The sequence below is a fragment of the Equus przewalskii genome, chromosome 11 (assembly GCF_037783145.1).
Source record: "Equus przewalskii isolate Varuska chromosome 11, EquPr2, whole genome shotgun sequence".
In the NCBI taxonomy this organism is placed as follows: Eukaryota; Metazoa; Chordata; class Mammalia; order Perissodactyla; family Equidae; genus Equus; species Equus przewalskii.
Window position 1 is genome coordinate 18,815,798 of NC_091841.1, and position 27,594 is coordinate 18,843,391.

Genomic DNA, 27,594 nt, shown 5'->3' on the forward strand with positions numbered 1-27,594 from the left:
GGGATGCAAAAGAAAGAGCTTAAAATGTCTTGGGGCTAACGTTAGATAAGGCTGGAAAAGCCAACCATCATTTTGTCGCCATTAAAGTAACACTGGAGAGCCAGACCTGCACTGTCCGGGACATCAGTCACTCACCCGTGGGCCGTCAAACACTGAAAACATGGCCAAGGAGAATGGAAACGAGCTTCAGGTGTAAAATAAACTAAGGGTTCAAAGACTTAGTATGAAGAAAAGAACCTAAGATATCTCAGTAATCTTTTATATTGATTACATGTCAGAATGATAATATTTTGGATATATGGGGGTAAATAAGATATATTATCAAAATGAATTTTACCTGTTTCTTTTACTTTTTTAGTGTGGCTACCAGAAAAATTAAAGTTACATATGTCATTCCCATTACAGTCATATTGGACAGCATGAAGCTGAAGGACCAGCTCGAAGCATAAAGGTGTCTGCTGTGGAGGCATCTCTGAGGGTGGGTTCGAATCAGGGGTCTCGTTAGGAAACAGATGCAGTTGCCCCGATCAAAGGCCTGTTTGAAGGGGAGATCTTCATACAGATCTTTTTCGCCAAAGGTAGGTTCCAAGAAGGATGTGATTTCTCTTCTTCATAAGCGAGAGCGCCACGTAAACGCAACTGCTTCTAACAGGTAAAGCTTATCACATCCCAAGAAAGTTTCTCAGGCACTGCATAAGCACATTTAAATGCTTTTCCCCAACATAATTTCCATAAAAATAAATTTTATAAAAATTTCATAAGGTAATTTACGTTACGATTCCCATTTTGTAGATTAGTAAACCGAGGTTCAGAGAGTTACGTCACTGGCTGAGGAGTACATGGCTTATTAGCAACACAGAGAGGATTTGAATCCTCGACTTCAGCTGCAGGAGCCAGAGAGCTCTGCAGCCAGGATGTGCTCTCTCAGTGCAGAGCCCTGCTTCTGCAGCCAAGTGCGACCTGCTAGTGCTTCCCTGAAGGGGGACGTCAGAGGAACCGCCTGGAAGGAGGCGCTCTCTCCTGCATGGAAGCGTTAGTTCAGTTGTAAAGTCTGTCTGCGCAGTGAGATTGAAGGAAGAAAACTTCACCTAGAGCTGTCAATCGAGAGCTCGAGGCTATAATTTACAAAAAGATCATTTGCAAGACCAACATGCTTTGCGATTATGCAATGTAGACATTGGAGATGAAGCCAAGAACAACTCCATAAAAACAGCAATAATAATAATAATAATAAGGCTAATATTTATTGAGTGTTCACTCCACGTCAACAGGCAACAATGAAGGACAATGATTAAAGAGCAACATCTGAGGGCAAAACCACTCATTTAAAATTCTGGCTCTGCTAGTATGCCCTCCAAGCCTTGGTTTCACAAACTGTAAAATGGAGGTAATAATATACAGGAGTTGTCAGAATTATGAGATACTACAAGAAAAGTCTTAGGTCTGTGCCTGACACAGAGCAAATGCTCATTAAACATTGCCTATTGCAATTATCTCATTTAATCCTCACAGTATCTCTGTGGGATAGGGAGGGTCGATTATGATAAATGGGAATGATAATATTCCCTGTTTACAGATGTAGAAAGTGAGGCACAAAGATGGTAAGAAATTTACCTACATCCCTCAATTTCTAAGTATTGGAAGGGGGATCCAAATCTAGGAGGGCTGGTTCCAGGGTCTGCAATGGTATACACAATGGTATACAGTTCATAATCCTGAACAATTTGTGCAGTCGCATTTTGTTGTTCTTTTTTTTTTTAAAAAAAGAATTTTACTTTTTTTCCCCAAAGCCCCCCAGTACATAGTTGTATATTCTTCGTTGTGGGTCCTTCTAGTTGTGGCATGTGGGAGGCTGCCTCAGCGTGGTTTGATGAGCATGCCATGTCCGCGCCCAGGATTCGAACCAACGAAACACTGGGCCACCTGCAGCAGAGCACACGAACTTAACCGCTCGGCCACAGGGCCAGCCCTTGTTGTTGTTCTTTTTTAATGATACTTTGCATCTTCGTTTTTTGAGGTATGATAGGTGCCAGCCATGCCTTCCCAAGACTGACAGCAGCCAGTGGTACAGTCAACAGTTTGGTATGAATGCAGAAAGGGAGCCACCTCAGGATGCCACAGGGCTCAGCTGATGAGTTGCACACCAGCCCCAGGGCTGCAAGAGGTACCACGAGTATCCAACCGCAATCTCCCTTTGCCAAGAAGGCATGAGGCAGGTGCTATAGCATCTCCCACCCTTGTGACCGCTCAGGTTCTAGGCATGGTTAGGGAGTTGGAAATAAGCACTGGACACTCTCGTCTCAGCCAGACAAGGAGCATAGAGATGCCTCCCGGAGGTATATCCTGGGCCAAGCTGGTGTCTGCGGAGCTTCCGACCACTGAGCAATGCTGACCTCTGGTGGAAATGAGCTGGTACTCACCTTGACTGTCCCCTGAGCCTGATGTCCAGCACTGGCTTCTGGGCTCTGCCTCAGGGGCAGACACGCCACAGGCTGAGTCCCCAGAGGACTCAGGTAAGCTAGGCTCCCGTGGCATTTACAGTTGCCAACCCCAGAATCTTCAGGGCCATGCTAAGAACAGTTAGCAAAGGGGGCTTGCCCACAGTCCAATCAGCTGATTGATTCTGAGACTGAGCAGGTCTTAGAACCTAGGTCAGGTCCCCACACTCCTGGGGAATCAAGCCCTGGTCCCCACACCCAGCTCTGTGTTTTGAGCTATATATTCCCCCTTGAGATGTGATTACATTGCGCTGTAATTATCCAATATCATATTATGACACTGGTATCAGAAAAGAAATGTTCTTGTCTTGTCGTTTTTCTCTTTAGGTGGTGCAGGAGTGCAACAACCGAGAGACGCTGAATCATCCTCAATATTACTCATGACTCTTCCTCAAGCACGCCACTCTGTAAAGATAACACATAGAAGGGAAAAATGTAACTGTTTTATTAAAGAAAATTAGAGACTAGAAAGAGACAAAGGAATTTTTTTTTTTAACTGACAATTCATAAGAAAAATGTTGATAGTCAAGTCCTGGGAGGGGAGACTCTCATTCCTGAGCACCCAGCGCCACCTTGTGGTTGCTTTTCTGACCGCAATCCCAGACCCCACGGCTCCCTTCCTCATGCGCCGTGGAAGACTCATTGAGAATTTCTTAACTGAACGTTTTTTTCGTTGTTTTTTTTGTTGTTTTTTTAAATTTTTCTCAGTGATTTTTTTAATTGAGTTAATGATAGGTTACAATCTTGTGAAATTTCAGTTGTACATTAATGTTTGTCAGTCATGTTGTAGGTGCACCACTTCACCCTTTGTGCCCACCCCCAACCCCACCTTTCCCCTGGTATCCACTAAACTGTTCTTAGTCCATAATTTTAAATTCCTCATATGAGTGGAGTCATACACAGATTATCCTTCTCTCGCTGGCTTATTTCACTTAACATAATTCCGTCAAGGTCCATCCATGTTATTGCAAATGGAATGATTTTGTTCTGTTTTACAGCTGAGTAGTATTCCATTGTATATATGTACCACATCTTCTTTATCCATTCATCTGTTGATGGGTACTTAGGTTGCTTCCACGTCTTGGCTATTGTAAACAGTGCTGCAATAAACATTGGGGTGCACAGGACTTTTGGGATTGCTGACTTTAAGCTCTTTGGATAAATACCCAGTAGTGGGATGGCTGGATGGTATGGTAGTTCTACTTTTAATTTTTTGAGGAATCTCCATACTGTTTTCCATAGTGGCTGCACCAGTTTGCATTCCCACCAGCAGTGTATGAGGGTTCCTTTTTCTCCACAACCTCTGCAACATTTACTATTAGTTTTAGATATTTTTGTCATTCTAATGGGCGTAAGGTGCTATCTTAGTGTAGTTTTGATTTGCATTTCCCTGATGATCAGTGATGATGAGCATCTTTTCATGTGCCTATTGGCCATCAGTATATCTTCTTTGGAGAAATATCTGTTCATGTCTCCAGCCCATTTTTTGATTGGGTTGTTTGATGTTTTGTTGTTGAGTTGTGAGAGTTCTTTATATATTATGGATATTAAGCCTTTGTCAGACATATGACTTGCAAATATTTTTTCCCAGTTAGTGGGTTGTTTTTTTGTTTCAATCCTGTTTTCATTTGCCTTGAAGAAGCTCTTTAGTCTGATGAAGTCCCATTTGTTTATTCTTTCTATTTTTTCCCTTCTCTGAGAAGACATGGTGTCTGAAAAGATCCTTTTAATACTGATGTCAAAGAGTGTACTGCCTACGTTTTCTTCCAGAAGCCTTATGGTTTCAGGTCTCACCTTTAGGTCTTTGATCCATTTTGAGTTTATTTTGGTGAATGGTGAAAAAGAATGGTCAATTTTCATTCTTTTACATGTGGCTTTCCAGTTTTCCCAGCACCATTTGTTGAAAAGACTTTCTTTTCTCCATTGTATGCCCTCAGCTCCTTTGTCAAAGATAAGCTGTCCATAGATGTGTGGTTTTATTTCTGGGCTCTTAACTGAACGTTTTGTCTCAATGAACTTTGCACTGAAATCTCTCCCACTACACCCACTAATTTTAGCGTGACAAAAAGATGGACACACAGTTGCGTGGGCCCAAGCAAGAAGTGTGAATATAGAAATATCTTCATTCATACCCCCCCAAGCCATTCCAATCAGAGCCCTGGGTCGCTGAAGGCCATGTAGAGTTTGAATTAATGGTCTCTTTTAAAATGTGTGCGTGCCTTTTCTCTTTTCCTCCTTCTCTCTCTGGAGACGCATTTATTTCTCGAGTAAGCTTCAGCACAGAGAGGGAGGGACAGAGTTAATGAGTGGCTGCAGCTGCAGGCGCCTGTGATCCACTCTCCAAAGGAACGTTTGCTGAGTGTCTCCTCTGTGGGAAGACCCTGTGCCAAGCTCAGTGGTGAGTCAGAATGCTACCTAGGCCTCCCCCTTCAAGAGACTTACAGCCTGTGGGAGACCAATATCTACTAACTAGTGACGTAAAACGTAAGTCTGCCATTGTGGAAAATATTACAAGGAGAGTTATATCCACATCAGAATTTTAGAGTCTGACTCTTAGAGGTTCTAAGCACCAAAAAGATTATGACCCCCTTCCATAATCAATTTAAAATAAAAACAAACAGAATAAAAATGTAAGTGTAATGAAATCCCCAAAAAGTCTTGTTTTTCCCATGATGACTGCTTTGAAATTATTAAAAAAAAATCAAACAGCATATTAAGAAAAATTAAGAGTGACTCTGTTTCCCTAATGCCTGAAATACAAAATACATACTTAGTCTGCCTAATGGGGAATCTAGGGCGGGGTACACATGTAACAGAGATTTGACTTAGGAAAATCAAGACTTCCCTGAGAAAGTGGTAACTGCTCTGAAAGCTTAAGGGTAAAATGGTAGGTAGGTGAAAAGGATGGCAAACCATTAGAGCAAGCATTGGACAGAGCATATGCAAAGGTCCTGCTGTAGTCTGGAACTTAGAAAGCCAAGGCAGAAAGAAGACGGGTGAGGCTGGAACAGAGGACAACGGATGATGTTACAAGAGGAAAGCAGGGACCAGGCCACACAGAGCTTTGTGGGGCACCTTGAGAAGCATTATCTTTATCCCCCAACCAATGAAAAGCTGTCAAAGGGTTTTGATTGTCAGGCATGGTGACAAGATCCAGTTGGTGTTGCAGAAAAGCCGCTCTGGCTGTGTGTGGAGAACGGATATGGAAGAGGATGAGTTCGGTTAGGCGATATTAGTCCCCACAGGAGACAATAGGAGCTTTGATTAAGAGTGTGGTAGCCAGGGGGCTGGCCCAGTGGCACAGAGGTTAAGTGCGCATGTTCTGCTTCGGTGGCCCGGGATTTGCCGGTTCCAATCCCAGGCGCGGACATGGCACCGTTCGCATGCCATACTGTGTTAGACGTCCCATATATAAGGTGGAGGAAGATGGGCACAGATGTTAGATCAGGGCCAGTCTTCCTCAGCAAACAGAGGAGGATTGGCAGTACTTAGCTCAGGGCTCATCTTCCTCAAAAAAAAAAAAGAGTGTGGTGGTCAAATGGAGAGAAGTGAATAGATCTCAGAGATGTTTTGGATTGGAAGTAGGTATAAGGAAAAGGGAGATGTCAGGGTGTCTCAGATTTCTTGCTTGCTGGAACTGAATGAATAGGGGTGTCATTCATGGAAACAGGGTGTGGCAGAAAGTGGTAAGTGAATCCCAGTATCTATTTTCTCCTTCTCCTTTTAGTGATTCCATCAGAGTTCTCTTGTTGGCCCCTTCAGATCTTCTCGGGCTCATCTCCCTTTTGATCCAGCTCTGCAAGGGCTCTGATGGACCAGAAACAGCCCCAGTCTGACAGCTCCCCACCTCTGACCCAGGCCATGCCTACTTACCTCTCCCTCCGGGGTTTCCCTGGTTGATATTGCTGGTGCCCATGTCCTTTCATGCAAATTCAGAAAAGCAAAAGTTAGCACCCCAGGGGACGAACTTTTGACCAATGGGAAACAGAAGCCAGTGGAGAAGTTCTTCCTGCATTCTCTCCAAGAGGGCTGGTCCTCGGGAGAAGTTTATACAACTTAAGGTAGTAGTCCTACAGATTGGCCAGCTCATAATATGCATCTTCATCTTCTCTTTCCCTCCTTCCTGTGCCACTCCCCTTGTCACTTACTACTATTCCCCGGGAGCACACTTCCTAGTAAAATAAGAGTATATGAGCCCCCTGTCCCAGACTCTGCTCTGAGGGGACCCAGTCTAGGCAGTAATATAACCCCGAAGTGTTAGCTGGGGCATGACTTCACTACTAGAGACTGGAATGTCCAGTCTTATTCCAGCCTACTCCCTAACTGCAGCCTGCTGACTAGTCCACAGGCTATGAGAGAAGTGATATGTGCTTTTTCTGGGTCACATTCTTTAAAAAGGAAATTATTTTCTTTCCCCCTCCCCTTGGGGTGGAACATGAACAAGGGGCTAGTGGGCCTGCTTTGACCATGCGATGGAAACAACCTCTGAAGGAATGGCAGAGCATCTGGGCACCCTGTGGAGGAGAGCTGGACCACTGTCTCACGTCTTAGCCTGTACCATAACTAACACATAGGGGATAGTGGAACAGGACCAGCTTTGGAGAAAACCCATGAGTCCAGTTTTGGACATTTTATGTTTGAGGAGCCTTTGAGAAATTCAAGTAAAATGGCAACTGATCAGTTGGATGTGAGCCTGGAAGTCAGAGGGGAGGTTTGGACTGAAAATATAAGTTTATGAATCATCTCCCTCTCCTGTGTAGCTGGTAATTAAAGTGTAAATGTGTCCAAGGTGGTCTAGGAAGAAGGTAGAGAGTGAGAGAAGGGAGTCTGTGGAGGCAGCTTCTCAGATGGCCTTGGGGATCCCCACCTCCTGTATTTATGCCTTTGTGCAACTCCCCTTGAATGTGAGCTGGACCTAATAACTTGTTTCTAAGAAAAGAGAGGATGATAAAAGTGATGGGATGTCACTTCCAAGATTAGGTTACAAGGAGACTGGCTTTCATCTTGGGTGCCCTCTCTCTCAATCACTTGCTCTGAGGGAAGTCAACTGCCATGCTGTAAGCTGCCCTACGGCATGCCACGTGGCAAGGACCTGAAGGAGGCCTCTGGCCAACAGCAAGTGAGAGACTGAGGCCCTTAGTCCAACATCCTGTGATGATATCCTGTGAAGGTAGCCCCATGAGGAAGATTGAAAGCAGATTCTACAGTCCCAGTTGAGCTTTCAGATAACTATTCAGCCCCAGTCAACATCTTGACTGCAGCCTTACAAGACTCTAATCGAGACACCTAGCAAATCTGCAGCCAGATTCCTGACCCAGACAAACTGAGATAATAAATGCTTGTTGTTCTAAGCTGCTAAGTCTAATGGTAATTTGTTTCTCAGCAATTGATAACTAATATAGAACCCATGCCAGAACCTTGAGGATTCCTCTCCTTTAATAGCTGGCAGAGGAGAACACGCCTGCAGAGGAGGCAAAGAACAAGCAGCCACAGGCATAGGAGGCAATCCAGGCGGTGGCCAAGCCACAGAACCCCAGAGAAGAGGACAGCTCAGTAAAGAGGGAATAGTCAACAATGTCGGGATGCTGCTGACAGATCAAATAAGAGGAGAGATAAATGCTTGATCAACAGTGAGCTGTGGAAATCACTGATGACTTTAGGATATAAGCTGCTCTTTCAGGACTGAGGGCCTCTAAAAACCTTTTTAGAGTGATTGAGGGGAAAGTCAGAAAGAAGGAAACATAGAACTTTTGCTAGAACTTTGACTGAAAGTAAAATGAAATTGAGCAACAGTTGGAACAGGATAGGAAATTTTTGAGTGGCGAAGACTTGAGCCTTATTTAAAACTTGACTTGCTTAAAAGCCAAGTGAGACTTCTGGGAGTTCTGCAGACCCGCTCCCCAGAAAACAACCATAAATGATGAAAATTATTAAACTCGACTGTATAAAGTCTCTGGGAATTTTCCTAAGGGAGTATAGCAAATGAAGAAACACTTATTCAAGAACTAAATCTCAGGGAGAACAGCAAGAGTCTGTGAAACTTGAGCCATGCCTTGCTCCCTCTCTCCCACCACATCTCAAGAGGCCAATGGAAGCTCCAATCTGAGCAGGTGTAGTTAATAAAATGGGCCTCCCTCTCCCCTCAGTTCCCAGTCAAGGCACAGAGCATTTCACTAGGAAAGGCAGACCACTAGCATTTCTCATTTCCCCAAACTCCAAGTTGTAGAGATGAACTCTTGGCAAAAGTCATCAAAATATCAGGGGCTCACTTCTTCCACTTAGTCCTCACTCACAGATCAGAGACTCAACCCCAGGCAGAGCAGGCCAAGAACATGGGGACCCTCACCCCAGTTTAGTTGTAGGGTGGAGGTTTCATACCAGCAGAGGCAAGCTGAGAAGACTAGAGGCTACCATCTTCACTTAGTGCCCTGCTCATAAATCAGGGGTGTTGCCCTAACACAAGTGGGGCACTGTCCTCACCTCCAGCTCTGGAGAAAGGTTCAGAGATCCTGCCCAGGAGGAGAGGCAATTAATAAGAATGTAGAGCTCCAAAAAGATAAATGGGATTGACATACCAATCTCTAGAATAGAGACGCCAACAATAAAGCCTCATATTTACGGTCAATTGATTATTGGTAAGAGTGCCAAGACAATTCACAGGAGAGAAACAAATATTTTCAACAAATGGTGCTAGGAGAACTGGAGATCCACATGCAAAAGAGTGAGGGTGAATCCCTGCCTCACACCATACAGAAAAATTAACTCATAATGGACCAAAACGTAAGTGTAAGAGCTAAAACTATAACACTTGTCAAAGAAAACATAGGCATAAATCTCCTGACCATGGCTTAAGCAACAGTTTCTTAATATGACACCAAAAGCACAAGCAACAACAGCAACAACCACAAAAAAATGGATAAATCAGACTTCATCAAAATTAAAAACTTCCATGCCACAAGGAACATCATCAAAAAAGTGAAAAGATAACTCATAGGTCATGAGGAAATGTTTGCAACCATATATCTGATAAGGGACTTGTACCTAGAATATATAAAGAACTATTACAACTCAATAACAACAAAACATAAACAACTCAATTAAAAATTGGCAAAGGATCTTAATGGACATTTTTCCAAAGACAATATACAAATAGGCAATAAGCATGTGAAAAGATGATCAACATTATTAGCTGTCCAGGAAATGCAAAACAAAACCACAGTGAGATAGCATTTCATACCCACAAGGAGGGCTATAATCAAGAAGACAGATAACAAGTCTTGGCGAGCATATGGAGAAACTGGAACCCTCATACACTGCTGGTAGGGATATAAAATAGGGCAGCCACTTTAGAAAACAATCTGGCAAGTCCTCAGAAGGTTAAACACAGATGACCCAGAAATTCCACTCCTAGGTATACACCCAAGAGAAATGAAAACATGTGTCTACACAAAAACATGTACACAAATGTTCATACAAGCATTATTCACAGCAGTCAAAAAGTGGAAACAACCCAAATGCCCATCAAGTAAAATGTGGTATATTCATACAATGGAATATTATTTGGCAATAAAAAAGAGTGAAGTACAGGGGCCAGGCCAGTGGCATAGTGGTTGGGTTCGCACACTCTGCTTCAGTGGCCCAGGGTTCACAGGTTCGGACCACAGGTGCAGACCTACACACTGCTTATCAAGCCATGCTGACGCAGGCATCCTACATATGAAATAGAGGAAGATGGGCACAGATGTTAGCTCAGGACCAATCTTCTTCAACAACAAAAAAAAGAGGAGGATTGGTGGCAAATGTTAGCTCAGGGTCAACCTTCCTCAAAAAAAAAAAAAAAAAAGAGTGAAGTACTGATACTCGCTACAACATGGGTGATTCCTGAAAGCATTATGCTAAGTAAAAGAAGTCAGTGACAAAAAAATCACACATGGTATGATTCCATTTATTTAAAGTTCCCATATAGCCAAATCTACAGAGATAAAAGTATATTAGTGGTTTCCTAGGGCTGAAGGGGGAAGGTAGGAAAGGGAGTAATTGCTCATGGGCATGGGGGTGAAGAAAACCTTCTAAAATTGATTGCAGTGATGGTTGCATAACCAAATATACTAAGAACCATTAAATCACACACTTAAATAGGTGAATGGTATACTATGTGAATTATATCTCAATAAAGCTGTTATTTTAAAAATAAAAGTCAGCGGAAAGGATTCTGTTGAAAGAAAGAGTAAAATAGTTGAAGGCAAAAAGGGATAAATGATAGTCTCAGTGAAGGAGGGATCCAAAGCAGAGGCGGAAGGAGTGGCCTTAGGCAGAAGGACAGAAACTCTGCTTCCCAGAGGGCTGGCGTGGGTGCAGATGTTGAGAGGTTCGAAGATTTGGGTTTGAGAAGATGACTGTTCTCATCTGACAGACAAACAAGAAGACAGAGGGTAGCAGGTGAGAGGTCTGGAGAGAGTGGAGAGGGTATGAGGTGGTTGTGATGGAGAGTGAAATGAGGATCACCAGGCATGCTGCAGGCACATGTTGCCTCACAGTCTGGCTCCCTTTCCCTGCTTCTCCCATTGGTCCTCCACCCAGTTCACGAAGGGCTTCTCAAACACAAGCGTTTACTAGGGGGCAGGGAGGGGAATGGTTGTCAGGCCAATGAGATATGGACAACCTTATTCAGACCTGGAAAACGGAGGGAGAAGGAACGTGAAAAAGAGGAGGAAGTCAGAGTGAAAAGGCAGAGGATGGTGCTGGCCCAGTGGCATAGTGGTTAAGTCCGCATGCTCTGCTTCCGCGGCCCAGGGTTTGTGGGTTGGGATCCTGAGCGTGGACCTACACACAACTCATCAAGCCATGCTGTGGCGTCATCCCACATAGAAGAACTAGGACTTACAACTAGGAGATACAATTATGTACTGGGGCTCTGGGGAGAAAAAAAAAAGAGGAAGATTGGCAGCAGATATTAGCTCAGGGTCAATCTTCCTCACCAAAAGGTACTTATAAAAAGGCAGAGGAATGGAAAGCTCCAGCCAGGCTGGACTTCACAGAACCAGAGGTTACCCATAAACAGAGCCAGCTTCCTGGGCACGCACCTTGTACAGTTGCTCAGCGCCCTGCGCTTAAAATGGCTCATGTTTGGTTTACTGCTTTGCTGTGACTGTCTTGAAATTCTCAATACTTTTTGAACAAGGGGCTCCACATTTTCATTTTGCACTGGGCCACACACATTATGTAACCTGTTCCACCCTATAAAGAACACTCCCCTTTCCAGAACACAGCCAAGAATGACTACAGAAGCAAAAACGGCTTCTATACAGCTGAAAAAAAAGTGACAAAGCTCAGACTTAGATTAACCCAAGCATGACCCCAGATCGTCTATCTCCCTACTAGCCACCTCCCTAGCCTACTTATTCTTACTTTACACAAAATTTCAACGAGGAACTATGGTCGTTTTATGGTTCAAAAATATTTACTGCCACTCCCTGGGAAGGGGAGATTAAGCTTCCCCACCCCACTGACATCTGGCTCGTCCACGTGATTTGTTTTAGCCAAGGAAATGTGTCACTTCTGAGCAGAAGCTGTAACACACAGCACATGGCTTACCAAGTTTTACTCTTCCTCTGTTACAAAAGCAGTAATGTCCCAGATACAGCTGCTGGGTCAGTCAGATCCTGGAGTGAAGACACCAAGGGGCAATGAATGCTACAGCCCACCTGGGGCGGGATTGTAGCCTGAACAAGAGAAATCCTTGTTGCTTTAAGCCACTGGAATTGCAGGGTTATTTGCAACTGCAACATAATCTAACATATTCTGATGAATACAGAATGGTCTCTGTTTTCCAGGACCACATCAACTTAAAATCAACAAATTGTGAGATCCTAGATGGTTGTTCTCCAACCTCTAGAATCCGGCTTTACACAGAATATGTATTTGTGGAATTCATAGCAGGCAATTCCTGTTTGCGCCAAGGAATGTCCAAACTCCTTTGTCTGTACACAGAACTCTCCAAGGTCCATCTTTACAGCTTTATCTCCCACTACCCACTAACCCACTGATTTACTCACTCATCTCCACACGCTTTTCGTTTGTTCATTCATTCATTCATTCATTCATTCTTTTATGCAACATATACTAGTACCTACTTTGTCATGGGGATCGTGTTAGATGCAGAAATGCTACCCAGGCATGGTCTCCCTGCTCTGGTGATTCTGAGTCCCCAGACCTTGATCAGCTCATTTCTCTCTGCCAAGAGCATTGTTCTGACCCCTCTCTGCCTATTTAACCTGCTAACCATCCTTCCAGAAACAGCATAAACCCCACCGCCTTCTGCTAACCTGCCCATCACCTCACTTACTCAGGAACACCCTGTCCCTCTTTTCAACTTCTACACCCATCATTTTCTTTTTATTTTTTTTTGAGGAAGATTAGCTCTGAGCTAACATCTGCTGCCAATCCTCCTCTTTTTGCAAAGAAGACTGGCCCTGAGCTAACCCATCTTCCTCCACTTTATATGTGGGATGCCTACCACAGCATGGCTTGCCAAGCAGTACCACGTCTGCACCTGGGATCTGAACCAGCAAACCCCGGGCCGCCAAAGTGGAACGTGCACACTTAACCGCTGAGCCACCAGGCCAGCCCCTACACCAATCATTTTCTTATAAATTACTTGGCAATTCGTTATATCCTGCCTGATGGCCTCTCTCCTATTGTGTTTAGAAGGACTATTTAAATCTCATTACTAAAGCATTTATACTTTTTTCCCTCACATCTTTAAATAGATGCATAGAAGCAGCACATTGCTTAATGCAGACTTAATTAAAGTCAAGTGAAGTGGCTTTATTTATTTTACAAAACTTGTTTACATTTAACTGATATTTGACCTAGAAAAATGGCAATTTCATATGGTTCAACCTCATAGTTCTACTATGAAAAGTAACCTGTTGGCTGTGGAGCTCTCTCCCTCACTTGGGTTTCTCGGGCAGAACACGCAGGACCTGTCCTTGCAGGGGTCCCACTCGCTGCCTCTTCTGCTCTCGTCCTGGACCTCAAAGGTCCCAGCCTCTCTACGTCCCTCAGAGAAAGTGTTGGTAGGTAGCACTAGGAGAGAGAATTGTTTCTGGAACATCAGTTCCTTCCAACCTCCTGACCAAGTCCTTCCCTGGCATCCCGCGTTAGGAACATTTCCCAAGATCCAGCAGAAAGACAAGAGAGAACCAAAAAGGAGAAAATAACATTTGCTAAGCATGTGCTGTGTGCCAGGCACTTGGGCCAAGTGTTACATGCACACATGCCCGTCTCATCCTCCAGGACGAGCTTAAAAGGTGAGGGTCTTCCATCTTCTGGAGAAAGAAACAGGCTTCGAGACATGGAGTGCCATGCTCAAGGTCATTCAGCAGCGAGCACCACTGTCCCCTCGTCTGTGACTCCCACAGAGCATGTCTAACCATTGTTCTGGGAATGCTTTAGGGTTTGCAAAGCTTCTGGTTGTATCTTCGCAACCATCCTGCTCGGCGGGTATATGGTCTCCATCTTGGAGATCTAAAGCCAGGCCCCCCAAAGACACCGAGCCGAGCCTCCCCTATCACACAGAGCATGGCAGGCAGAGGGCTTCAACCGGGCACTCTGGAGTCACTCTGCTCAGCCTGACAGACTTGGCGCGGCTGAGCTGGCAACAGGATGCTCATGCCGTGCAGCTGAATAATGAGAAGCAGCTCGGCCTGAGTGTTAACCACTATCATTTTAAAGCTTATTATTCAGTTATTTCAACTAATTAAGCCTTGAGCGCCGGCCAGCTCAGCTCCCGGCTCAGAGAGGGAAGCTCAACTTCCCCTCCAGCTTCTCTCTCTTGCTGGGATAGTGGAGCTCAGAGCCTGCTGGGAAGGGTGAGGGATGGGGAAGGCAGGGGTGCTCACCCTCCACTGCCAGCACCCACTGGGGACATGGGAGGTCTGGTCCCTGCGGCGGGAAAATCCCCTGACCTTTGTCATCTCTCAGGAATGGGCCGCCTGTTCTCCACAGGCCCAGCAGGGAAGAGCCAGGACTGACCTGAAGCCTGGTGGAAAGCCAGGCGCAGCAAGCTGGAGTCCCGACAGTCTGGCTTAGTCACCGTGAGGGTTTGGAGAATCACCTGCTTCCTCATCTGCGTGCTGTCCAAAATGTAGTGTTACGGCATCCATCGCAAGGCAGTACAGCCTCATGCTGTGCCGGTCCAATATGGTAGCCGTGAGGTGGGTGGAGCTATTTAAATTTGAATTCAAATTAATTAAAATTAAACTAGATTAAAAATGCAGCTCCTCCGTCACACTGGCCACACTTAAGTGCTCAGTAGGGCCCCTGTGTTGGACAGGGCAGCTGTAGCATATCTCCCCCATCACAGGCAGTTCTACTGGGCAGAACTGTCTGATGACTGAGGGTGTGACCCCCAGGTGCCACTCCTGGAGGCAGATCCCAGTGCTACAGCTTCCTGGTGATCTTGGGCAGATTACTTAATCCCCTTATCCTCCGTTTCCTCATCTATAAAATGGGGGATTAGAGGGCCCATTGCATAGAGTTTTACGGATTAAATGAGAAATATATGCAAGACACTTAAGAGAATGCCAAATAATGGGAAGCGCTCAAATATTGGCTCTCATGACATCTATGGGCAGGGCTCCCGGGGATACAAGGCTTTCATTTCACAGAGTGATTTTGCACTTGCTCTCTCATTTGCATTTCTCCACGACTCTTTGAGGCAGGCAGGGGCGTGAAGAGTCAGCTGAGCCATTTTACAGAGAGGCAAACCGAGACCCAGGGGTCACGCGACTTCTCGAATGGGTAACAGACTAAGACTTGAACTAAGTTCATAATTCAACTACTGACATTTGTGGTCTCTCGTGGCCAATGTCCTGAATCATCGTGAAATGTCCTACCTGACCTCAAGAGGCCAGGAACATTCTTCTCATTTTAAGAGTGAGGTTCTGAGACGGAGTTAATCCTAAAGCTCACTAGCACTTACACAGCATTTGCTGTGTGCCAGGTGCTGTTCTAAAAACATACCCATTTAATCTCCATAACAACCCAATGCAGTAGGTACACACTCCCATTTTAGTGATGAGGAAGGGGAAGCACAGAGAGGGTAACTAACTTACCCAAAGTCACACAGCCAGGAAGTGGTGGAGTCAGGACAGGAGAACTCAGGAAGTCTGATGCCAGCCTGGTTCAAAAGACCTTACAGAGGCCGGCCCCATGGCTGAGTGATCAAGTTCACACACTCTGCTTCGGTGACGCGGAGTTCACGGATTCAGATCCTGGGCGCAGACCTACATATCGCTCATCAAGCCATGCTGTGGTGGTGTCCCACATAGAAGAACTAGAATGACCTACAACTAGGATATACGACTACGTACTGGGGCTTTGGGGAGAAAATTTTTTAAAAAAAGAAGAAGACTGGCAACAGATGTTCACTCAGGGCCAATCTTCCTCACCAAAAAGAAAACAAAAAGATCTTACACTGCTCTTACCCACAACCCAGTACAGATGAAGGAAGCAGGGGAAAGACAAAGCCTCTTTGTTCCCAAGGCCTCTGTCTTTGTCTCCTGCTCTCTTCCTCTATGACCTGTGTCCAAGGAGAGGAGAGAACAGGCTTCTCTCCCAGCCTCCGGGAGCTGCAGGACGGAGGTGCAGGTGAAGCATTCAGGACACCTGTGTCAGGTGTGTGGCAATGACCTGTGGGCCCAGGCACCTTTCTGTGCCTCTCACTATCAGCCCGTATTCGTTTGCTCAGGCTGCCATAACAAATACCACAGCCCAGGTGGCTTAAACAACAGAAATTTATTTTCTCAGTTTAGGAGGCTAGAAGTTCAAGATCAAGATGTCAGCAGGGTTGGTTCCTTCTGAGGCGTCTCTCCTTGGCCTGTAGAGGCCTATCTTCTTCCTGTGTCTTCACGTCGTCTTCCCTCTGTGCATGTCTGTATGCAAATTTCCTCTTCTTATAAGGACAGTCGTATTGGATGAGGGCCCACCCATATGACCTCATTTTAATTTAATTACCTCTTTAAAGACCCTATTGCCAAATATAGTCACATTCTGAGGTCCTCAGGGTTAGGACTCCAACCCATGAATTTGGGAGTGAGGGGACACGATGCAGCCTATAACACACTGTCTCTCTCCATGCTGCCTGTCCCATTTCTGGGCCACCTGGAGGAGCCAATGGGAGCTGAGTTCTGGGGGCAGAGCTGTGGGGAGCTGGTGGATGCAGAGGAGGCTTCACAGAAGGCAAGTGAGAACTCTGGGAACCAGATGACAGCCTCAACCACCCTCCACCAGGGAGGATGGAGATTGGACCTGACGGGGAGAACATTCTTAACCACGCTGTTTACCAACAACCTTCTCCCTGCCAGACCTTTTAACACATCATTTCATCTAATCCTCTCAACAAGCCTGCAAAGTGGATACTGTTATCCCATTTTATAGACAAGGAAAACAATACTCAGGGTGATTGAAAAACCATCTGGGGTAAGGAAGCCATGGATTTAAGGATCATGGGTCCTAACTTCTCGACCAGCCAAACAATTGGTTCTGTTGGTTGGGTTGTCTGGCTCTTCCCCACCACAGAACCTTCACAGATGCTGTTCCCTTCTGTAGAGGATGCTTCCCCATCTCCATGCTCCATTTGTCTTACTGAATTCCTGCTCCTCCTTCAACTATCTGCTCCAGGATTTCTTCTTCGGAGAAGCCTCCCCTAGATCCCAAAGCCAAGTCTAGTTCATTCGTTATTTGTTCTCACGGCCCCATGATCCTGTCCTGTGCCCTCAGGTTATTCTAAGTCTGGTGACCCCACTGCCACTAGACTGTCAGCTCCTTGACGTCATGGGCCATATCTGTTTGTGGTCACCACAAAATTTCCAGTGTCTAGTACAGTAGATGGCACATAGCAGATGCTCAATAAACACCTATGGAACCGAAAGAATATTCATTCCTCCTCTCAGTGGCCCTACTCAACACTCCTCTCCCTCTGAGACTGTGGCTTCCTTTGTCTCTTCATTCCCATGACAGTTTTTATTTTATCTCTGCATATCTTCACTGAGCTGTTCTTGTTATGTTTATCACCCTCTCTAGACCATGACTCTTTGAAGATAAGGCCCAGGTCCTATTCATTTTTCTCTCCCAGGAGCACAGCTCAAAAACTGGTACAGAGTAAGTAACCCATTGTGAAGTGAGAGGAAGGGTGGAGAGTGGAAATGCATCCTGATGGTGAGATTCCCCCAGCTGATAGTGTTCAGAGAGCCAAAGATGCTTTTTTGGAGAACCAGTGTATCAATTAGGACTCTCAAATAGCTGAAAAGTTCAGTTAGCCTTCAGGAATGGTTGGATCTAGGGGTTCACACACAATGGCATCAGGAGTGGCCTCTGTGCTCTCAGCACTCTGTTTTGCTATGTTAGCCTTAGTCAGATTTTCTCTTTGTACTTATTAGCTTCCAAAAGCTCCAGGCCCATATCCTCCCAGCTGTGAGTCCTGTGAAAAGAGAGATTCTGCTCCCCAAGAATTCAAACAAAAGCTTACAAATCAAATCAAATCCCATTGGACCAATTTGGCCACATACCCACCCCTGAATCAATCACAGCAGACTTTGAAGAATCAATATTGTGATTGGCCGGGCCTAGGTCACTTGCCCAGCCCTGGAGCTGGGGATTGAGTAAACTCTGCTGAACCTATGGATTTAGAGCTGCTCAGTAACTGGGAGATAAGGCAGTGGGTGCTGAGCAGACAAGACCCACCACTTTCACTCTGACCAGTCTTTACAACTCAGTTCACCCATGCCCCTACGAGGCTGCCAGAAACGCTGCTGCACAGACTCATGGTGATGCTTCCCACACTCTGCGGCTCTCAGATTTAACTTCAGCAAAACACAGCATGGCTTCCCACCATCTTGCTCTCCTTGCACAGCCCAGACCTGTGGACTGCAAAACAGAGACTTCTGGACTACGGTGCCGTGGGATGGAGATTCCCCTCACCCTCCCCACCATGCTCTTCACACAGGGAAGGACCCACCTCCAGGAGAGGCACTTAGCTCTGATGCTGGTTTCCTGTCGCTGCCCTTCCGACCAAGACGTCACTGGCTTTGGCTCCCTTCCTGACTTTTCTATTTTTTCTAGTTCCTATTAAGGAGGCTACAGGACCGTAAAAGGGCTTCTCCAGTAACACCAGTGTTTCAGGCTCTATCTCCCTATTGGTTAGAGATCCCCTCACAGATTCAGAGAATGATATTTATTTTTTAAAATATTTTTAGTTTATTGGATGGATGGATGGATGGTTGGATGGATGGAATGCAGGGTAGATGACCTGGTACTAGGTACCTTCAGAACACCCTATCTCCTCGTCTTCTCCTACTCACCACCTTAGGCTCCAGATTACTGTAAGAATAGAAAACACTTTTCTTTGTCCCGAAGTCAGTTTCCCAGTCTTCCCTTATCGTAACAGTGACTGATATTTAACACGGCTCATTTTTATCAGGCACTTAGCCACTCTAGGCACTGACCTAAGCATTCATTCAATCTTCACAACAGCTCCACAGTCTGAGTGTTATTATTGTCTGCAATTTACAGTTAAGGAAACCAAGTCTCAGTAGTAATTTGTCTAACACACACAGCCAGCCAATGGCAGAGCCAGGACTCAAAGCCTATGACTTTAACCACTATGTCATAGGGCCCTGTGAGCAAGGAACCTCAGCTCCATCCACACCAATTTTCTCATTCCTTCTTTAACATGCCCTATCTTTTCTCACGCTGCTCTACCTAGAATAGGGTCTTCCCTCCTCCCCTCTCTGCAGATTGACAGCAGGAAATAAATTTGTCGGGGCAATGCTAGGCTACATTGTTCAACAAATTAACCCCCAAATCTCAGTGACTTATCACAACTAAAATTCATTTCTTGTTCATGTCACAAACTGATGCGGGTCAAGTGGGCTTCCTCCATCCTGTAGGTGGCGTCGAACAGGGGAAGGGAGATGTGGAAGGGGAATCTTGGCTCTTAACTGCCTCAGCCTAGAAGAACCACATGTCATTTCTGCTTACATTTCAGTGACTGTAACCAATGAATATGTGGACATTTGGTGAACACATTCCATCTCGGCCACAAAGAACCACACAGCTCCTGCTAAGGAGCAAGCAAAAGGTATGGACTCAGCCAGCTCAGCCAGCCAATGCAGATGAGAGTGGGGGTAAGGCAAAAGGACCAAGATCCAGGCTGGTGGTTGGAAGTGGGGAGGGATGGATAGACTTATAGGATTAAACAACAACCACAAACTCCAAAATCCAACGCTTGGGCGGTGCCCCATTTCTATTGTCTTGAATATTGCTCAGAAGAAGTAAGCCAACACTGAACTTCTTGGCTAAGACTTGGAGCTCTTGTTATCTAGGTTTGGGGCTGCTAATTACAGGATTTGACCTGAATTAAGGGAACAATGTAATGAGAATAACAGTCCCTGACTTTTCAAACCTTAGAGTTTACAAGTCATTCTCATGGCCATAATCTCGCTTGACCCTCACAATAACCCCCTGACTAGGAATGTTATCTCCATTGTACGGTAAGGAAATTTAGAGAGAGATGATGTAATGGACCAAAGTCACACAAAACCTGTGCATGCTAGAGTACTTCTCAGTGCCAGTTTTTTGAATCCATGCTCAGGGATTCTTTCTTCTACAGCTCAGCTGCCTCCCAGGCAAATTTCTATGGAAATTAACAATGTGGAAATGAGCATCAACAGGATTTAAATTCAAGAGCTTGGGTACTCTGGGCATTCAAAAAGGAGGAATTTAAAAGTGTAGACAGCCTGGGTTTGAATCCCAGCTCTGCCACCAGCTAGCAGGGTGATGCTAGCAAGGCTAGCTCACTTTCCACATTTGGAAAATAAGGATCAACTGTGCCTAACCCTTAAGGTTATGGCAAGGATTGAATGGGATAAGGAAAATAAAATGCTTAGCACAATGCCTGGCTCAATATTAGAGCTCAATAATCATTGAATGACGCTGCCGAGATCCTTCTTGGAAACAAAATGATGCCACCATCCCTTCCCCTCTCCCTAGGGCATGATAGTGTCTCACAACATTACACTCTTGGCTTCAGCCAGAGAACAATCTGACCCTCTAACCCAGCTTCCCATGCATTTGCCTGCAAAAAAGGAAGGTTCTTTCCTTTTTTAAAAAAATTTTTTAAACCACTTTATTAAGGTGTGGTCGACATACAAAATGCTGTACATATTTAATGTATACAATTTGATGAGTTTGGAGATAAGTACATACCCGTGAGACCATCACCATAATCTATGCTATGCCATAAAATATCCATCATCTCCAAAAGTTTCCTCCTGCCCTCATTATTTTGTGTGTGTGTGTGATAAGAACACTTAACACAAGATCTGCCCTCTTAGCAATCTTTTAAGTAGACAAAAGTATTATTAACTATCGGCACCACGCCGTACAGTAGATCTGCAGTGCTTATGAGTCTTTTACAACCTAAATGTTGCACCCCTTGATGTACCTCCCCGTTTCTCGCTTCCCCCAGCCCCTGACAATGACCATTCTACGCTCTGCTTCTGTGAGTTTGACCCATATTTTAGCTTTTTCATATAAGTGATATCATGTAGTATTGTCTTTCTCTGTCTGGCTTATTTCACTTAGCATAATGTCCTCCAGGTTCATCCATGTTGCTACAAATAGCAGGATTTCCCTTTTTTTTAAGGCTGAATAATATTCCATTACATGTAAATATCACATATTCTTTATCTATTTGTCCTTCCATGAACATTTAAGTTGCTTCCATGTCTTGGCTATTGTGAACGAGTCTGCAATGGGAGTGCCGCTATCTCTTCAAGATCCTGATTTCAATTCCTTTGGCTATACACCCAGAAGTGGGATTGCTGAATCATACAGTCGCTATATTTTTAATTTGTTAAGGAACCGTCATACTGTTTCCTTGGTCTGAGAATCAGCACTGGCCATTGCCGCCAATCCCTGGGCCTTCATCTCAATTTTGCTGCCTCCCAGGGTCCCTTTCATCCCAGGCCAGGGTAACTCTCAAAGTGATCCTTTTAGGACAGTGGTTCTCAAAAAGAAAGTGAGGGGTGGAGGGAAGAGGAAGGCACATTCAACTCTTGGGGGTAGGTGAGGCTGTGGACGTTCCAAGAGTCCCCAGGTGATTATGAGATGTGCCACTCTACGCTACTTGAGACCCACTGACTTAGGGGAAGTCCAGAAAAAAGAAATGAGGGGAAACGGGAACCAGCAGGATCCTGTCTGTCTTCACCAGCACCAGGAATGTATGTGAGCTGTTGCTTCCAAGCAGTGTCAGCTCTGCCTTGCAGATGAGCCAATGTTCTGTTTCTGATGCAGCTCTCTAGCCAGTAAACATGGGAACAGGGAAGCTATGAAATGGGCTTTCCTAAAGATTCCTAAAAATAAACCAGGGTAAGGGACTTGTATCGAGAATATGTAAAGAACTCTTATAATTCAATAATAAAAACACAAATCAGAAAAGGATCGGAATAGATATTTCTCCAAAGAAGATATCCAAAAGACCAATATGCAAATGGAAAGATGATCAACATCATTAGCCATCAGGGAAATGCAAAGCAAAACCACAAAGACATACCCCTTCACACCCACTAGGATGGCTAGAATCAAAAAACCAGGTGTTGGAGAGGATGTGGATACATCAGAACCCTCACACACTGCAGATGGGAACGTGAAATGGTACAACTGTTTGCAAAACAGTCTGGCAGTTCCCCAAAGGGTTACACATAGAGTTACCATATGACCCAGCAATTCCACTCCTGGGTATATACCCAACAGAAATGAAAACATATGTCTACACAAAAGCATGTAACAAATATTCACAAAAGCATTATTTGTAACAACCAAAGAGTGAAAACAACCCAAGTGCCTATCAAATAAAATGTAGTCTAGCCATACAAGGAATATTATTTGGCAATAGAAAGGAATGATCCATGCCACAACATGGATGAATCTTGAAAACGTTATGCTAAGTGAAAGGAACCAGTCACAAAGGACCACGTGTGCTATGAGTCTGTTTCTATGAAATGTCTAGAATGGGCACATCTACAGAGACAGAAAGTAGATTAGTGGTTGTCTAGGGATGAGGGTCAGAGGAGGGTAAAAGATTATGGTTGAGGGGTGCAAAGTGTCTTTATGGGGTGACAAAAACGTTCTAAGATTGTGGTGATGGTTGCACAACGCTGTGAATACACTAAAAGTCATTGAATTGGACACTTTAAAGGGGTGATTTGTATGGTATGTGAATTATATCTCAATAAAGCTGTTAAAAAGACAAAATAAATCAGATTCTGCCTTAGGCACCCGCTTTAGGCAAGCACAGCTTCCAAGCCCCTGCAGTCAGTATAGATCACAGACAAAAACAGAACCTTCTGGAAGGCATCATATTGCAAACTCCAGGCCCAGAGGGCTCTTCAGTGGCTACAGCCGGGCATGGTCAGGCTTGCTGAGGCTGGAGGATGCCCTACAGTGCATTGTCACCATGCTCCAAGGAGAGTAGCGCAGCTCTACTAGACTTGGATTGGCTGTGAGCCTGGATGGGGCATGAAGCTCTGCAAGGTCATGCATGGGCTCCAGACCCATAGGCACCTGCTCTAAAGATAAAGAGACAGAGGAAGGAGCATGAGCTTTGGCAACAGAAAGACCCAAACTGGCACCACGTCCCCTCTGCCCATTAACCCCATGACCTCAGGTCTTCATTTGTGAAAAAAATTCAATAATGATGCCTATAATGTAAGATCCCCACCTCCCCGTTTTGTTTGGTTTGGCTCACATTTATTGAAGGCTTACTATGTACTAAGCAAATGCTGTCCATGCATTATTACCTCTTTTAGTCTTCACTGCAACCCTGGACAAAGCTAGGACTATTTATTATCACGCCCTTTTTACAAAAGAGGGGATTGAGGCTCAGAGAAGTCAGACAACTTCTCCATTGTCACACAGCTAGTAAGTGGCAGAGCTACTATGTCAAATCTGTCACTTTAAGTGCCCAACTATACTCCATCCATACAACAAAGATGACATTTCATAATACAGATGAAGAGCTTGACCCAGAGCTGCACCCTCAGAATAGAGTTCCAAGAGCCAGGTGCTAAAGGCCTGCTCCCTGAATGGTGTCCCCATCCAGAGGCCACAGGGAGGACACCTGGTGGTGAGAGGGGAATGATATTGCTTCTGATACACACATCTCTTGAGCATTATGTGCCTGGAGCTGCGTTACGCAATCTCCTTGCACGTGCCAGAGACTGTCCCCAAATATTCCACGTGTTCCCCTCTTCAGGAATTGCTGATAGGGAGGCAAAGATGTGTGGGAGGAATCACACCCTTACCAGAAGATGCCTTTTGCTTCTGGGGTCTGGGGGAGGCAGAGAATTAACTGACAACTGGCCCAAAACCGAGCAGAGACGCTCTAAAGGAAGGACCAGAGGCTGCAGCCAAGGCAGCCTGTGAAGCAGCCAGTGGGCTCAGCAAGGCAAATTTTCTTGCCATTTCCCATCCAGTCAGAAGATTAAACTTGGCCCTCCCAAATCTAGCCACTTCTCACCCTGTGTTCCACTTATTGTTGCTACATAACAAATTAACCGAAAATTTAGCACCTTACAACAGCCGTTTTATTACATGCCTGTGCTCTATGGGTCAGGGGTTTGGGCAGGTAATGAGGTAAATGTGGCAACCAGGGGGATGACTTGTCTCTGTTCTGTGATGTCTGGGGTCTCTACTCTGAAGACTCAAAGGCAGGGTAATGATTCTGATTCCAATTCCAATGTGGGGGGGGGGGTGGTTTTCCCCACACCACCAAGCAATTCTCCATCACCAGCTGGGTGTCCTACAATTCAACTCAATTCTAACACTGTCTACCCAGAAACAGCATCAGATTCCATAGGCTAAGCGCTCAGTACCACAAGAGTGCCCCCCACCAACTTCAGACGCCAGTCTACCAGTCACAAGCCCCGGTTGTCACCTGTGCTTCTGACCTTCTGGTTATAGATGGGAGGTTCCAATGACCCCCTCCATGAGTTTGATTAATTTGCTGGAGCGGCTCTCAGAACTCACTGAAACAATTTACTTACTAGATTACCGGCTTGTTATAAAAGGATATAACTCAGGAGTAGCCTGATGGACAAGACGCATAGGGCAAGGTATGAAGAAAGGGCATGGAGATTCCACGTCCTCTCGGAGAGCACCATTCTCCCCAAATCTCCACATGTTCACCAACCTGGAAGCTCTCCGAACCCGGTCCTTTTGGGTTTTTATGGAGGCTTCATTACATAGGCAGGATTGGTTAAATCATTGACCATTGGTGATTGAACTCCAACTCCTCCCCCTTCCCCGGAGGTTGGGAGGCCGGACAGAAATTTCCAACCCTCTACTCACATGGTTGGTTCTCCTGGCAACCAACCCCCCTCCTTAGGTTCCAAACACTTCATTTACATAACAAAAGACATTTTTATTGTTCTCATCACCTGGAAATTCCAAAGCTTTTAGGAGCTCCATGCCAGGTGACATTCAAGGATAGACAAAACTAATCTGTAGTCAGAATAATAGTTACCTGGGGTGGGCTGCACAGAGGGACAAGGCAGAGAGCCTTCCCAGCTCTGGGATCTTCTATATCTTGATCTGAGTGGTGGTTACACAAAAGTATTCATACGTAAAAATCCGTTAAGTTCTACACTTAAAATTCCTGCACTGGACACACTAGGTCAATAAAGGATTTTAAAAAGAATTATCCAGAGCGAGGACCCTACCTCCATCCCTGCCCCTAGCCAACTTTCCATGCCCCAGAAAAGCAGATTCCTAGGCCTCCTCATCCTGGCCAGCGGACGGAGCAAGGAGGCTTTCTCCAGGGGCAGGGGCCATGGTTCCACCCCCTCCTCTGGGCCTTCTTCCCCCACTTCCTTCTCCATTTCAGAATCCCAAAGTTGGTGCTGGAAGGGTCAGGCCCTTAGCAATTTCAGTCCAACTCTTCATTTCATGGAGGAAGAAAGCAGGAAGCAGAGAGGTGGAGGGACTTGACTGTGCACCCAGAGAGGCAGCATGGGAGCTCACGCCTCCCTAGGTCCCAGCCCAGGATGCCAGCACCACTGCAGGGCCCAGGCTCCTCTGACGCCCAAGGATGTTGAAAGGCCTAAAGGCAGAACTCCGCTCCTTTTTCTTTCCATGTGGCTGAGCTCTCCCTTGCCCATCAGACTCTGCTTGGTGAGGTCTTTGTACAACCATGCCCATCCAGATGGGAATTTCTGGAAAGCAGGAAGCTTTGCTACTTGATAAGTTTCCAGGACCCACCCAGCTGGGTGGGGCTCCCACAGAGCCAGGGCAGGGAGCCAATGCTGGCCCCTCCTTGGGGCGTGGCCCCAGTGACCAGCCCTGAGGGCTGTAGGCCTGAGAGATCTCACCACTCCCAGAATTACCAGACCATCGGGACAGGAAGCCGAGATGCTTTCGCTTTCCAACTGGCCTTCCGAAGCCAGAGCAGGTGCCAGCATTTTTAAAATCCTAAATTTTAAAGTCCAACACTGATGGTCAAGGCCTTTCCTAATCTGGCTCTGTCCACTCCACCCCCACCCTCCCATCCAGGCCCATTTCTCCCCTCTTCCACATCTACTCCTGTTATGGGCTGAATTGAGTACCCCCTTCCCCAAATTCATATGTTGAAGTCCCAACTCAAGTACTTCAGATTGTGACTGTATTTGGATATACTGCCTTTAAAGAGGTAATTAAGGTTAAATGAGGTCGCATGGGTGGGCCCAAATCCAATACAACTGGCGTCTTAATAAAGAAGAGAAGTTTCGGACACAGAGGGAAGACCATGTGAGGACTCGCGGATGGCGGCCATCTGCTAACCAAGGAGAGAGGCCTCAGGAGAAACCAATCCTGCGAGGACCTTGATCTTGGACTTCCAGCTTCCGTAACAGTGAGAAAATAAACTTCTGCTATGTAAACCACACGGCCTATGCTATTTCATTATGGCAGCCCGAGCAGACTAACACAACTCCCTTCGTCAGAGTGTCCCACATTTTCAAACTCGTCCTTTGCCCAAGCTGAGGCCCCCACCCAACCAGGGGTGCAGTTCCTTCCCTCTTCCCAACCCTCTGACAAACTCCACCTTCCAGGCCTTGCTAACTGGTCAATGACATTTCCCTTCAAGCTCCCCTGAGTCAGCAAATTGCTCTGCACAGTCCATATGTCACCATTATAATCTCTATGACACCATATTTTGGTTTATCTCCTGTAACCATCTCCCATGCCAGACTTTGAGCCTGAGACAGCGGCCGTACCTGACTCATCTCCACAACCCCAGCATCAATAACACATGACTCAGTAAAACGTCTGTTGGACTGAACTGAATCAAGGAGTTTGCTGGGTGCCTCAGCATGGCCCTGGCAGGGTCTCTGGCCTGCAGACCCCACGGCTTCCCCTTCGGTGCCTCTGCCCTGCTTTCTGCACAGGCTCTAAGAAAGGCTATAAGGTGAAAATTAGCACCGCCTTAGAGATTTTATATTCTAAAACAAAAACCGGGGAGGGCAATGATTACCCCAAAGATACGGGTTGTTAGTGATGACAATGCAGGCTGCCAGGGGCTGAAAATTAGCAGGATTAGGGGAGGGAAGACTTCCCCAACTTCCCAGCACCCCAAAGCTGGAGTCAGTGGCTCCTTCTCATGCTGGGCAAAACCGGCCCTTACCTGTCTGTAAATCTGAGGAAGTGTGTGTGTGCCTGTGTGTGTGTGTGTGTGTGTGTGTGTGTGGTGGGGGATGTGTCTAGGGATGGAAAAGATCCCGAACTCACCTGTATGGTGAAGCAGGGATAGAGGCTTCTGGTACCCTGGAGAAAGAGCAGCATTTGAAGTTCAGACAGACCTGGGATTTGAAGCCTAGCTCCTTTGCTGCCAGCCAATTAAATGAGCCAATTATTTAGATGAGAGGGCCCAGCATAGCTCCTGGCCTTTGGCAGGTGCTCTTCATCCACAGGTTGCTGTCCTTCTCCTGAAGTCTGTCTTGCTCTAGTGCTGAGCTGGGAGCACAGAGGCATCCTGTTTGGGGCCAGGCTGGCAGGGGTT

General features: G+C 45.8%; 1 long non-coding RNA gene across 2 annotated transcripts; it reads right to left on the reverse strand.

Annotated features, from left to right (window-relative positions):
• Positions 1–1,763: 1,763 nt before the first annotated feature.
• Positions 1,764–27,594, reverse strand: LOC139074357 (uncharacterized). 2 transcript variants are annotated; one of them, XR_011523886.1, is made up of 3 exons: positions 27,324–27,594; positions 14,535–14,726; positions 1,764–2,903 (listed from the first exon to the last, which is right to left on the reverse strand). It is a non-coding gene; the product is annotated as an uncharacterized lncRNA (long non-coding RNA). The 2 variants fall into 2 exon arrangements; XR_011523887.1 differs by lacking the exon at positions 27,324–27,594 and adding an exon at positions 15,617–15,879.